Raw genomic sequence first — 15,346 nt, forward strand, 5'->3', positions numbered from 1 at the left:
GCCAGAGGCGCGGGGTCGCCCCGCGCGCGTTCCCTGCGGCCGCGCCGCGGCAGCGCCCGGGGCCCGCCGGCCTCTCTAGCCACCGTCGCCTCGATGGTGGGCAGCCGCGCGCAGCCTCCAGTGCCAGGCGGGGGCGCCGGTTCCGCAATCCGCTGCGTGCGGGGATGGGACTGCTTCGCTGGCAAGACTGCGCCGAGATCTTCGGTTGCTTGAGCCTCAGGGATTGCCATCTGGTGGGGACGGTCACCGAAGGACACGGGGTCCCCTCACGGGCTCTGGTGCTCCGCACCCGGTGGAGCGGCATTGCTTTTTCCCCCGCCCCCTCACCTGGCCTCAGGTTCGCCAAACGTTTTCATTTTGTAGCGTCTTTTCGACAGGCATCCCGGAGAGGTGAGTTCCTATAGGGAATAAGAAAACGGACTTGCAACTGATAGCTAAGGAAGTAGTAGTGGTAATTGCTCGAGGTTAAAACTAAGTGCTATGGGGAGCAGTCAGCCTGACTGGGTCCCCAGGGAAGAGGGAATAATTAGGAGATAAATTTTTTTTTAATTTATTTTCATTTATTTATTTTTGGCTGCATTGGGTCTTCGTTGCTGTGCACGGGCTTTCTCTAGTTTGGGTGAGTGGGGGCTACTCTTTGTTGTGGTGCGCGGGCTTATTGCGGTGGCTTCTCTTGTTGCGGAGCATGGGCTCTAGGCGCATAGGCTTCAGTAGTTGTGGCTCTCCGACTCTAGAGCGCAGGCTTAGTAGTTGTGGTGCACGGGCTTAGTTGCTCCGCGGCATGTGGGATCTTCCCAGACCAGGGATCGAACCCATGTCCTCTGTATTGGCAGGCAGATTCTTAACCACTGCGCCACCAGGGAAGTCCCAGGAGATAAATCTTGACAAATTGTTAAAATTAGTATAAGGAGAAGGAGAAAGCTATTCTAGGCTAAGAAACAGCACTTGCAGTGAGCAACCCCAGAAGAAATGAAATTCAAGAAAGAGAGCAACAGAAGCATCAGAAGGAATACTTAGGTAGAAAAGGGCAACGACAGTCTTGTTGGAGCAGATTCAGGTTTCTACTGATAATTAATGGGACTTCTGTGGTATTTACTAATTCTTACTTTGTATTATGACTATAGGCATGTCTCACTACCTACTAGAAACCCTTGTCACTCAGCATGTGTTATAGTGACCAGCAGCATTGGCATCACCTGGGAGCTTGTTAGAAATGCTGAGTCTGAGGCCCCATCCTACAGAATCAGATTCTGCATTTTAACAAGATCCCCAAGGGAATGTGTATACACATTAAAGTGTAAGAACCACTGCATTGACAACTGGCAGAGAGCAAATCTAGGTTTGATTCTTCTTCATGTTCTTGCATGCACCTTGTACAGAGTAAACTTTAAATTAACATTTGCAGAATGAAGGGTACATGAATACTGTTTACTACATTTATAACAGGATAATTGCACTTAGTCTTAGACACAGCCAGTAATGGGGAACCCCAAGTCACAAAAGGCCACCCTTTCTGCATGAGCAGCTCTGTTAAAAAGTTCATTTTATATTAAGTTGAAAACCCATCCGCTTAAGTCCAACAAATCCGCTGCTCCCCCTTTTGTTTTTGCTCTGCCCCTAATAAACTCAGTTATTCTGTAGCTCTTAACCAAAGACAGTTTGCAGAAAAAAAGGTACATTTTTTTTACTGCAACCTTTTGCTCACCCCTCCAAAATCATTACTGTCTAGTTACTTCCTTCTTGGATAATCTTACCCACCCCCCCTTATTCCCCGAGTTCCTTTCAATCTTTCCACAGGACTCTGAAGCAAGGCCCTTGAAGGACTAATACAATAAACATTAACTTGTGTACTGTTCAGCTTTCTAGCCCCAGGGTGGTTTCTCCATGCCAAGTAATATGTCCCTAGTACGTATTTCCTTACAAGCGTCAAATCAGCATAGGAGAAGCAAATCTGCTTTGGGGATTATTCATGACACTGTTCTGCTCTAATAGCATTTATAAATCGGTCAATAGTTAATAATAAAAGTCAACTTGGCATATTGTGTATTTTAGACATAAGACAAAAGTAATTTGACACTGTAGGAAGGATTAATTGCTTCTCCCTAGTCCCATGTTTGTTTGTTTTTTCCTTATACTCAGGAAAGACTAGGTAAAGAAACATGATCTCTTAACCAACACCAGTATAATTTCTCTCTTCAGGCTTAATGCTGTTGCCCCAGTGTCCTTCCTTCTAGAGGGAAGGAAAAGAAGAAGGTAATAGGCAAAATAATTGGTGGGGGTTCTCTTGATGTTACTGTATCTCAGATGTCATTGCCACTTGTCTCCTCAGATAAGCCATTCTGCCTGATAAACTGAGGCGAATAATGGAGAGCACAGGAGGCTTCACAACACAGTATACTTGTATGCATGCTGCTAAAGGTGTCCTACTTCCTCTGAGAGGTGAGGATGGGGGAATGGGGGAAGAATATATCGATTTTACAGAACTGGATGACAGGTTAGATTAGGCATCTGGAGCTGTACTTTCCTGTCTGCTCCCCAGTTTGCATCCCCACTTGTGATCAGGAATGAGTGTGACATCTCATCTTGGTGATTTCCATTTCAAAAACAATCTGATCTTTTTTATAAAGTTAAACATACACCTAACATGCAGTTTAGTAATCCCACTCTTAGGTATTTATTCAAGTGAAATAAAGACAGGTTTACACAAAAACCTGCACATAAATATTTATTTGTACAAAACATATGTGGCTTCACTCATTTTCACCCCAAAAGGTAAACAACACAAGTGTCTTTTGCCTGGTAAATCTATAAACAAAATGTGGTATAGCCATAAATGGAATACTGCTCAGCAATGAAAAGGATTAAACTCTTGATACACACAACATGGATGAATATCAAATGCATTATGGGAAGTGAAAGAAGCCAGAGTCTATTTACATGACATTCTGGAAAAAGCAAGACTTAGGGTCAGAAAACAGATCAGTGCTTTCCAGGAGTTGAAGGTGGGAAGAGGGGTTGACTACAAAGGGGCCTGAGGAAATTTGGGGGAGTTATAGAATACTTCTGTGTCTTGATTGTAATGGTGTTATGCATCTGTCAAAATTTACAGAACTGTACACTAAAAAGGGTGATTTTATTGTATGAACATTATACCTCAATAAAAAATAAAAACAATTTAATACCATTTAAAATATCAGCTTTAGGAAGAGGAATGATACAAGTTTATACACAAAAGAGACTACTCAACCATTGTGGAAAGTAATTATTTTTAAAAACAAATACCATTGATATTAACTTTTTCCAGCTTTATTGAGGTATAATGATAAAATTATATATATTTAAAGTATGCAGCATGATGACTTGATGTATGTGAACACTGTGAAATGATTCCCACAATCAAGGTAATTCACATCTATCACTTCACACCTCTGTGTGTTTGTGTGGGAAAATGCTTAAGATTTACTCTCTTAGCAAATTTCAGGTATATAGCACAGTATTATTAACTATAGTCACCATGCTGTGCTTATTCATCTTATAACTTAAAGTTTATACCCTTTGACCAACATCTTCCCATTTCCCCTAACTCCTGACCCCTGGCAACTATCATTCTACCCTCTGTTTCTCTGAGTTCAACTTTTTTTTAGATTCTAGGTATAAGTGATACAATACAGTATTTGTCTTTCTCTGACTTATTTCACTTAGCATAATGCCCTCAAGGCCCATCCATGATGTTGCACATGGCAGGATTTTCTTCTCATGGCTAAATAGTATTCCATTGTGTATGTATATGCTACATTTTCTTTATCCATTCATCTTTAGACAGATACTTAGGTTGTTTCCATATCTTGGCTACTGTGAATAATACTGCAGTGAACATGGGAGTGCAGATGTATCTTCATTTCCTTTGGATATATACCCATAAGTGGGATTTCATTTCCTGTGGATATATACCCATAAGTGGGATTACTGGATCATATGGTAGTTGTATTTTTTAATTTTTGAGGAATCTCCATACTGTTTTCCACAGTGGCTATACCAGTTTACATTCCCACAAAAGCATGCAAGGTTTCCCTTTTCTCCAAGTCCTTGCCGACTCTTATCTCTTGTCTTTTTGGAAATAACCATTCGAACAGATGAGGTGATGATATCTCATTGTAGTTCTGATTTACATTTCCCTGATGATTAGCAATGTTGAGTGCCTTTTCCTGTACCTGTTGGCCATTTGTATACCTTCTTTGGAGAAATACCTATTCAGGTCTGTGATATCATGGTTTATAATAGGAAACATATATTTGGTCTTTGTCCCTCTTTCTGAAATCCCAAAACCCTTGGCATTTCCTAAGTGATGAGAGCATTAAAGGTGTTTCTTGTTAGGTTAATGAAATGCCTTTTGGACTGAACCTAAGAATGGGGGCTGTTGTCAGGAAAACCAAACACGTGATGAGAGGGTTGGAACTTTCAGTCCCACACCCCGACCTCTGGGGAAGGGAGAGGAGCTGGAGGTTGAAACAGTTGCCAATGGACAATGATTTAATCAATCATGCCTGTGTACTGAAGCCTCCACAAACCCCCAAAAAGGACAGGAATTTGGAGAGCTTCCAGGTGGGTGAACACATGCAGATTCATGGAGAGTGGCTCGCTTGGAGAGGGCATGGAAACTCTGAGCCCTTTCCCCATACTCTGCCCTCAAGGAGATGGATCGTAACTGTCTACTCCTTAGGTATGGGCGGAGCATATTAACTTCCTTCCAAAGAATACAATATAGAAAAGGGGAAAAAAGGATAACTTTACAGTGGAGAAACTTAATAAACACCACCTCAGCCAGCTTAACATCATTAGGGGAAGTCAGTAGCAGTACCTTTGATATAAGGTGATGAGAATAGCACTTTACCTCTCTAGTTTTCCTCCTGACAGCCCAAACCCCTAGACTAATCATGAGGAAAAAATATCAGACAATCACAAATTAAGGGATAGTCTACAAAATACTTAACCAGTACTCCTCAAAGCTGTCAAGATCATCAAAAACAAGGAAAGTGTAAGAAACTGTCACAGTGTAAAGCAGCCTAATGATAAGGAGTAATGTGATACCCTAAGTGGGAGCCTGTGATAGAAAAAACATTAGGTATAAAGTAAATAAATCAGAATAAAGTATGGAACTTAGTTCTTTTCAAATTGTCAAGGTCCTGAAAGAAACAAAACACTGAAGAACTGATGAAGATTAGAGGAGATTAATGATACATAACAACTAAATGCAATATAAGATCCTGGAACAAAAAAGGGAAATTAGTGGGAAAAGTGGTGAAAATTGAATAAGTGATTTAGTTACAGTTTTATATCAATGTAAATTTTCTTGTTTTGATAATTGTTGTAATGTTATGTGAAGTCTTATCTTTAGGGAACCTGGGTAAAGCTTATACAAGAAGTCTTTGTATTATTTTTGCAACTTTTCTGAAAGAATGAAATCAGTTCAAAATAAAAAGTTTAAAAAATTACTAAAGTAATCCAAATAGCAAAACACATGAGGAAGCCCAGTGACATGATCTTGAGTCAGAAGACTTTTTTTTTTTTTTTTACTTTTTGGCTGCGCTGCGCAGCATGTGGGATCTTAGTTCCCCGACCAGGGATCAAACCCGCATCTCCTGCATTGGAAGCGCAGTCTTAACCTCTGGACTGCCAGAGAAGTCCCAGAAGACTCTTCAAATGAGAGCATTTGCACCCAAAGAAATAGAGAAAAAGAATACTCTGAAGAGAGCTTTAAAATAAGTTTATTTAAAATCCTCAAGGAAGGGAAGATGCTAGTTTGAATACACCCCAGCTCCACACCACTCTCATCCCAGCCCAATTTTCATAACTCAGCATCTGTTGGTTCTGGTAGATAGTAGAGACCTCAGAATCTGTTCAAGTCCTGACAGAAAGAGCAATTACAGGTCTTCCTCACCTTTTGGCTAAATCAGTGGTTCTCAAACTTTACCATGCATCAGGAGGGCTTACTAAAACACAGATGACTGGTGACTGGAACTTCTGATTCAGTAAGTCTGGGATGGGGTCTGAGAATTTCTATCAAGTTCCAGATGATGCTGATGTTTCTGGCTCAAGAACCAAATTTTGAGAAACACTGGGGCAGGCAACAGTCTGGAGACTAGTATGGGAGATCCCTAATAAAAGGCAGGGTAAGGAAAGAGTTAGCCGACTCTTGGAACCATAATAGTGCTTCCCATATCTCCAAAAATAAAGAATTAAAACCAACCAGAATATGGGGAACAAATCTATACAGAAAAATCCCACATGTATGTATATATTGCCTTCTCAAGGAGGTGGAGCATAACCCCAGGCCTGAGGTTGCTTGTCCTTCGGAAGGCCACCTCGCATCTTTGGCCGATGGCTGGTGTCTGGGAATTTGGATTTTGGGAGGGTTCTTACCACCCCAACTGGTAAGAGTGGCTCTCTGTGCCTATACTGTGTAACTGTGTGGTTTATACTGAACACCTGCTCTCCTTCTGGGAGTCTGGAATTTTGATATGTGCTGGCAGAGGGTGCCTATGTGACTAGCCCTCATTACAGACCTTGGGCACAGAGTGGAAAGCTGTGAAAGTCTTCTGACTGCTTCTACTTTCTTAGAGAAAAAAGAAACAAGGTTTAGTGGTCATGAATTTAAGACGTCAAATGAGCACAGTGATATTTTTGTCTTGCCATATTTAAGTGTTTTAATGCAGGCACATAACTAAAGGTAATGCTTAGCCAAGCAAGTATGGAGGAAAGGGCTAAGGAATTGAGAGTGCATGGTAGGATATGATTATGATGTTGGACCATGGCTTATAGACCATGTAGGCTAGGAAGTGAAGATGGAGCAGGTTGATGGAGGGCATGAAGTGGAGTCAAAAAAGTGGAGTTAGAGTACTGGAGTGAATGTGCTGAAAAGATAAAAGGTTTTGGAGAGTGGGTTGCTTGAAATCGAGATTTTGGTGGTAATGACATAGGTAGATTATAAAATCATTGGAATGAGAAGGTCATTGAAGTGAGAGGCCAAGTGGTAAAGGTCTGCCTCAACACTCATACTCATTCTCCCCTCCTCCTTAATAACAGAACCTTGATTTTCCCTGGACACATTGCCTCTCCGTATAAAGACACGTTTCCTAGCCTCCCTGGATATATGCTAGATATATGTGACTAAATACTTCCAATGAGATCTAAGTGGAAATGTTATATGGAACTTTTAGTAACTTTCCTTAAAGGGGGCGTGGCCTTCTTCTATATTTCTCTTTTCTTCTGTGTAGAATGTCCATATAATGGCTGGAGCTCCAGCAGCCGTCTTGGACCATAAGGTAGAAGCCACATGCTGATAGTGGAGCAGAAAGAGATGCTGTGGAGCTATTATACCATTTCAGGACTATCTTCCTCCAGACTTTTTCATATGAGAGGGAAATAAACTTTAACCTTGTTTAATCCATTGTTACTTTGGGTTTTTCTATTATATGCAGTTGAATCTAATCCTAACTAATACATTGGATTGGTGAAAGTATTACCTACATAGATGTGAACTACAGAATAATGCTGCACATCCATGTTCATAGCAGCATTATTCACAACAGCCAAAACATGGAAACAACCTAAGTGTCCATCAGTGGAGAAATAGATAAAGAAAATTGTGGTGTATATACACAATGGTATATTATTCAGCAAAGAAATGAAGGAAATTCTGCCTTTGCAACAACATGGATGGACCTTGAAGGCATTATGCTAAGTGAAATAAGTAAGACAGAGAAAGAGAAATATTGTATGCTCTCACTTCTATGTGGAATCTAAAAAACAGAACAAAGCACCTGAACTCATAGATGCCAGAACAGATTGGTGGTTGGCAGAGGTGGGGGGTGGGCAAAATGGGTGAAGGGGGTCAAAAGGTAAATACTTCCAGTTAAAAGATAAACAAGTCCTGGGGATATAATGTACAGCATGGTGACTACAGTTAACAATACTGTACTGTATATTTGAAAGTTGCTAAGAGAGTAGATCTTTAAAGTTCTCATCACGAGAAAAAAATTTGTTAACTATTTGTGGCCATAGACATAAACTAGATTTACTTTGGTGATCACTTCATAATATATATAGAAATTATTGTATGGTACACCTGAAATTAATATAATGTTATATGTCAATTATATATCAATAAAAAGTTGAGGTTAAAAAAACTGCTGAAAAAATTAACTACAGGAGTAGTTATATATAGAGAGAGGTGGAAAGCTTGGTGCTAAAATCTTCACTGAATGAAGAGGAGTAAACGGGAGGTCCGTAAATAATTTCAAACAGGAGAGGTAGTGGGTGCTTTAAAGAAGCTGGGGAATTTGAGAAAGCAGGGAGAAACAGCAGTGAGGACCAAGGCAGCAAGGAGGATCAAGGAAGACACGCACCCCACCTTCGTTCCTGCGCTAAGATATTGCCTTTTTAAATCCTGTGTTTGACTGAGGAAATAAGTTATGGATAGGACATGTCACTTGTGTTTCAAACCAAACAGAATATTAGCGATGACATACTGACTCAGATCAATGATCTATCCCAGAATATTTTGTGGAAGAACATGCTTGCCCCACAGACATTTCAAAATGTTAAGTACCCCATAATCTCAATAACTTTTTAATAAAATAGTGAAGTATTATTCTCTATTTTATTTACTCCTTTAAAGACTCATCCATATTTTTATCTCCCATGTTGAACTTAATTAATTAATCGTTTAATTAATCATTGATTTACTGAGGTCTTACTGTGTTTCAGGTACTATATTAGGCACTAGGAACATACAGATTAATTACAAAGTATCTTCCTCAAAGAAATTTACTAGTTCAAGGAGGAACTAGGTGACAGAAACAATTGACATTATATAGTGTGACAAATGATAGTCACCACATATAATTGAGCAATATACCAGGTGCAGTGTGAAGCATAAAGATAGGTCACCTATTTCATCCTGGAGATTTCTAGAACAGATAACAGATTACGTGAATCTTGAAGGTGAAATAGGTTGGGCAAGTGGAAACATAAGAATGTATGTAGAAACATGGAAAAACACAGCACTTTGGGAAATTCCAAGTAGGCAGCTTGGAGGATGTTTGTATAGTATTATACATTATATTACTACTGACAAAAGTAACCATGCACAGATCCAGTATTGAGTAAAATTATCTCATTCATGAATGTACTTGTTATTAATATACCATACATTTTGCTAGTGGAGACTATTGGCTTAATGTGCTCAGCTATAAGAACTTATTTAAGTATTTTAAGAAAATGTGTCTTTTGACCTCATATTACCATTTTCTCCTCTCTATAACTGTAGTCTATACTTATTCAACAAAGGAACAAAATTGCTATAGTAAGTAATAGTATGCTTTATTAGAAGAACTTAATTTGTAGAGTAATCAAGGGAAAAGAGAGTAATTTAAATGAATGGTACTATCCTATATTCTTCCTCTTCTGAGAAAATTCCACTAGACTATGCCTCTGGGTCAAATCCTGAACCAAAAGAATACATTTCTTTTTTTTTTAAATAATTTTAAAATTTTAGAATAGTTTTAGATTTAAGAAAAACTTGGGAAGTTAGTACAGAGTTCCTGTATATCCCACACACAATTTATTTTATTGTTAACATCTTACGTTACAGTGCTACATTTGTCACAACCAATAAACCAATCAGTACATTGTTATTAACCAGAATCCATACTTTATTAATATTTCTTCAATTTTTACTTAATGTCTTTTTATGTTCCAAGATCCCATCCAAGGTACATTGCATTTAGACATCAGGTCTTAGGCTCCTCTGTACTGTGACAATTTCTCAGACATTCCTTTTTCTTTGATGAGCTTCACAGTTTTGAGATGGTCAGGTATTTTGTAAGATATTCCTGAACGTGGGTTTGTCTGATGTTTTCCTCATGGTTAGACTGGGTCATGGTTTTAGGGAGGAAGACCACAGAGGCAAAGTACCCTTCTCATCTCATCATATCAAGAGTACATACTATCCACATGACTTTACTGTTGATGTTAATCTTGATCACCCAGTTGAGGTAGTGTTTGTCAGATTTCTCCACTCTAAAGTTATTTTTCTCCCTTTACCGCTCTTTGGAAGGAAGTCACTCTATACAGCCTACACTTAAGGAATGGGGAGTTATGCTCCAACTCCTGGAGGGCAGAGTATTTATATAAATTGTTTGAAATTCTTCCATATGGGAGTTTTCTCTATTCTACCCCACTTATTATTCAATCACTTATTTATACCATTATGGACTGATGGGTATTTTTTATACTTTATATTATAAACCAATACTAAGTTATTTATATTGTTCAAATTGTTCCAGCTTTGGCCATTGGGACCACTTTCGGTTGGTTCCTGTGTCCCTGTGACATTCCCCCATCGATTTGCTTTTTGAGCACTTCCTTACTTTCTGGCACTACAAGAAAGCATTTTTCTGTATAATATAATTGGGAAAATGATACAACCTTTTAATATAATTACAAAAGTAAGATGTGGTAAATTGATGATTAATACACATTCATCAGTAACTAGGGCTTTGTATCTTGAGTTGTTTTGAGTTCACTTTCCTATTCACATCTTACTTTTACCTTGGTTTAGAATTTAACCAATGATTTTTTTTTTTTTTTGGTAACTTTTCATATTATAAGGAAACTGAGAGAGTCAATGAGCTTAGAATTACATGCTTTTTATTTAAAGAGGAGACTGGGGTACTTATTACTGATAAGTAGGAATTACATTATCAAAGGACTTTAATTCAACAGACTTACATGCTGAAAGAGGCAAATTTATACGTTGAAAGAAGGAAATGGAAAAGAAGCGGCTTTCAATTTAATTTTGAACTAGAATAGTCTGCAGATTAAAAGATACTAGGTCCATTTTAATAGAGGGTAAATCCCCAGTATCATAAAGATTATGGAAGAAAAAAGACCTTCCAATTCTCAAAAAGCATGTCCACAGGCAAAATTAGGCGAAATAGCAGGGAATTCTACAAATAGTTATATGATTAGGAGGAGGTTGTTGTTCTCACGTTTCTGGTTCTCTTATTTACTGTACATTGGGAAAGATAATGATTTCTAATGTTGTTCTTTCAGTTGTTCGAATTTATTCTTGGGTAAACAATAGGTAGCAATCCCAAATGTATTACACCACAGCTTATTTATTAACACACTTGGCTGGTAAATCCAGTTCCTTTCTTCATGAAATTAGGTGTGCCGGACATCTAACACTTAGTTAACTACTCTGACAGACAAGAACAGAGCAAAACTTCTAGGGATGAGAAAACAGAATCAACAGCAGCACTTGGACATAAACTGGAGTCCTTGGTTTCATTTCATTTGCTTTGTCTTTCATAACTACAGTGTGCGACACAAGAAGAACTATTATAAGCAGAATACCCCTATATTTAGTTGTTATCAATCCTAATTTATTACATAACTGACCTCTTTGAATACTTATTACTTAGACTCTCTGTGTGGGAGGGTGAGGAGGGGAGAAAGTAGGAGTTGGGGGGAGAAAATCCAATCACATTTGTAGGCTACACCACAGCAGTTGATGACTACTTATCATAGTTCCTAAGATAAAGTCTTGTATCCTATTATAGGAACTAAGAGATCAAAAAAGACTGGACATCTCATTTAAAATCCCAATTTTTCCAGCCAAGTTGAACCTGCTGGAAGCTGCTAGATTGTTAAAATGATCCATGAGCCTAGGAAGTTGGAGGTAGTTTCTTCATTGAGCAAATAGAGATGTGTTGCTTAGAGGAAAAGAGTGAAAATGACCAGGTATCAGACACACTAGTGAACAGCTAGTGAAACAAAGTGTTTAAGTATCTATATATCTTATCTTAGATATATACAACTGTTATAAGACCATTATTTCTCTTATCTCTGAGGAAAAATACATTTAGTTACAATATTAAAAACAAATTAAAGATTAAAAGTCTAGTAGAAAACCAAATCCTGTCAGAAGCACAGTTACATGGAATCTCCCATTTGTTATGTAGATATTGGCTTATGCTCCCCACCATAATATTTGATAAATGACAGCAAACATTTATTAAGCACCTACCACAAGGGTGGAGTCAAGATGGCGGACTAGGAGGACGTGGAATTCACATCTCCGCATAACTAGGGCACCCACCAGACACTGGTGGGGGACCACAGACAACTATGGGGAATGGGAGGAACCCCCAGTGATGGGGTAGGATGTGGGGCTTGGGGGGGGGAGTGAGGGAGGAGGAGAAGTGGAGGTGGGACAGGACTGGTGCCCCTGAGGGGTGGCTGGGGGAAGGGAAGGGATCCCATGCCCGAAGGGGGAAATTGGGGGACCATTGGAAGGGCAGAGGATCAAAAGGGAGCATGCCCAAGTTTCCCCTGCCCTCTTGGGCCTCTGGGAGCCTGCTGAGATCCCGGGCCTGATCCTCTGCCCACCGAGGCCCCCTCCAGCCATGCGGGTCCTGACGGAGTGGGAGGGAGGGAAGGGGGAGCAAAAGTAAAGGCTGGACCTACAGGACCGGCACCCCTGAGGGTTGGCTGGGGGAGGGGAGGAGTTCCTACTCCCAGTGGGACCGACCCACGGTTAGGGGGATGGCAGTTGGGGGGACACCCTAGAGGGTGGTGTGGAGGAATGGAAGGGAACGTGGCCAGCGCTTTCCCTGTCCCCTTAGGCACCAGGGAGCCTGTTGGGCTCCCAGGCCTAATCCTCTTACTTCGGAGCCTCCTTCCTGCCGTGCAGAGCCCAAGCCTGGCCCCTACACCCCACCCAGGGACCTACCTCTACACTCGGAGACCCCCTCTGAGAGCCCCTCCAACCGCACTGGGCCTAAACCCCACCCACACACCCTCACCCAGGGCCTTACCTCCAAACTCTGGAACTCCACACTCCAGACGCCCCCCTTTGGATGTGCTGCCTCTCCCCTTCTGCGCAGACCCTAAGCAGAGCCCCTGCCCCACGTTTGAACGTAGCCCGCCTAGGCCCCGCCCCCAAGGCCTTTTCCAGCTACATGGGTCCTGAGCCTAGGCCCTGCCCCACGCCCAAAAGTCACCCATCTCTCGCCTAGTTTCCCCCCCCCACCCTAAAGCCCACCACTGCCTAATTTCCACCTGCGCCTAAACTCTGTGCCCCATAGCCAAGGCTTTTTTCTTTTCTCTTTTTCCTCTTTGAGATTGAGGTTCCGTTTTACCTTGATTCATTCTTGTTGATTCATGTATACTTTTATTTTTTCTAATAAATCTTTTATTTAGTTTAATTTTATTCTTTATACTTTGTTATTGTTCTGCTCCTTTCGGCTTGTTCCCCCCTTTTTCTTTCCCTTTCTTTTTTCTGTTGTGGTTTTGTTTTATCTTGCTGCAGTTGTTTCAATTATATTTTTATTTTTCCTAATATATTTTTTATCTTTCTAATTTTATTTTGTTTTTTATTCTTTGTTCTTGTACTGCTTTTTTTTTTTTCTTTTTTTTTTGCTGCGCCATGTGGCTTGTGGGATCTTGGTTCCCAGGCCGGAAGTCAGGCCTGACCTCCTGAGGTGGGAGTTCTGTGTCCAAACCACTGGACTAAGAGAGAACCTCAGACCCTAGAGAATATTAATTGGAGTGAGGCCTCCCGGAAGTCCTCATCTTGTCACCAAGACCCGGCTCTATCCACCTGCCCGCAAACTCCAGTGCTGGATGCCTCAGGCCAAACAACCAGTAACACAGGAATACAGCCTCACCCATCAAAAAAAAAAAAAAAACAACACACACACAAAAAATGTGTTACAGACGAAGAAGCAAGGTGAAAACTTACAAGACCAAATAAATGACGAAATAGGCAACCTACCTGAAAAAGAATTCAGAGTAATGATAGTAAAGATGATCCAGAATCTCGGAAACAGAATGGAGAAAATACAAGAAACATTTAACAAGTATCTAGAAGAACTAAACAGCAAACAAACAGTGATGAACAACACAGTAACTGAAATTAAAAATCCTCTAGAAGGAATCAGTAGCAGAATAACTGAGGCAGAAGAATGGATAAGTGAGCTGGAGATAAAATAGTGGAAATAACTGCCAGGGAGCAGAATAAAGAAAAAAGAATGAAAAGAATTGAGCACAGTCCCAGAGACCTCTGGGACAACATTAAACGCACCAACATTCAAATTATAGGGGTCGCAGAAGAAGAGAAAAAGAAAGGGTCTGAGAAGATATTTGAAGAGATCATAGTCAAAAATGTCCCTAACATGGGAAAGGAAATAGTCAATCAAGTCCAGGAAGCACAGAGAGTCCCATACAGGATAAACCCAAAGAAAACCATGCTGAAACACACATTAATCAAACTATCAAAAATTAAATACAAATAAAAAATTTAAAAGCAGTAAGGGAAAAGCAACAAATGACATACAAGGGAATCCCCACAAGGCTAACAGTTGATCTTTCAGCAGAAACTCTGCAAGCCACAAGGGAGTGGCAGGACATATGTAGAGTGATGAAAGGGGGAACACCAACAACCAAGATTACCTGGCAAGGATCTCATTCAGAATTGATGGAGAAATCGAAAGCTTTACAGACAAGCAAAAGCTAAGGGAATTCAGCACCACCAAACCAGCTTTACAACAAAATGCTAAAGGAACTTCTCTAAGTGGGAAACACTAGAGAAGAAAAAGACCCACAAAAACAACCCCAAATCAATTAAGAAAGTGGTAATAGGAACATACATATTGATAATAACCTTGAATGTAAATGCATTAAATGCTCCAACCAAAAGACACAGACTGGCTGAATGGATACAAAAACAAGACCCTTATATATGCTGTCTACAAGAAACCCACTTCAGACCTAGGGACACATACAGAGTCAAAGTGAGGGGATGGAAAAAGATATTCCACGCCAATGGAAATCACAAGAAAGCTGGATTATAGAGAAATGGAAATAAAAACAAAAATAAACAAATGGGACCTAATGAAACTTAAAAGCTTTTGCACAGCAAAGGGAACCATAAACAAGACCAAAAGACAACCCTCAGAATGGGAGAAAATATTTGCAAATGAAGCAACTGACAAATGATTAATCTCCAAAATTTACAAGCAGCTCATGCAGCTCAATAACACAAAAACAAACAACCCAATCCAAAAATGGGCAGAAGACCTAAATAGACATTTCTCCAAAGAAGATATACAGATTGCCAACAAACACATGAAAGAATGCTCAACATAATTAATCATTACAGAAATGCAAATCAAAACTACAATGAGATATCATCTCACACCAGTCAGAATGGCCATCATCAAAAAATCTAGAAACAATAAATGCTGGAGAGGGTGTGGAGAAAAGGGAACACTCTTGCACT

At 40.1% G+C, this 15,346-nt stretch overlaps 1 long non-coding RNA gene across 1 annotated transcript; it reads left to right on the plus strand.

Moving 5' to 3' along the window:
- Positions 1-3: 3 nt before the first annotated feature.
- On the plus strand, positions 4-7,443 carry LOC118898536. Its single transcript, XR_005020722.1, has 4 exons — positions 4-390; positions 2,200-2,253; positions 2,330-2,439; positions 7,275-7,443. It is a non-coding gene; the product is annotated as an uncharacterized LOC118898536 (long non-coding RNA).
- The last annotated feature ends 7,903 nt before the right edge of the window (positions 7,444-15,346 follow it).

The sequence above is a fragment of the Balaenoptera musculus genome, chromosome 1 (assembly GCF_009873245.2).
Source record: "Balaenoptera musculus isolate JJ_BM4_2016_0621 chromosome 1, mBalMus1.pri.v3, whole genome shotgun sequence".
Taxonomy (NCBI): Eukaryota; Metazoa; Chordata; class Mammalia; order Artiodactyla; family Balaenopteridae; genus Balaenoptera; species Balaenoptera musculus.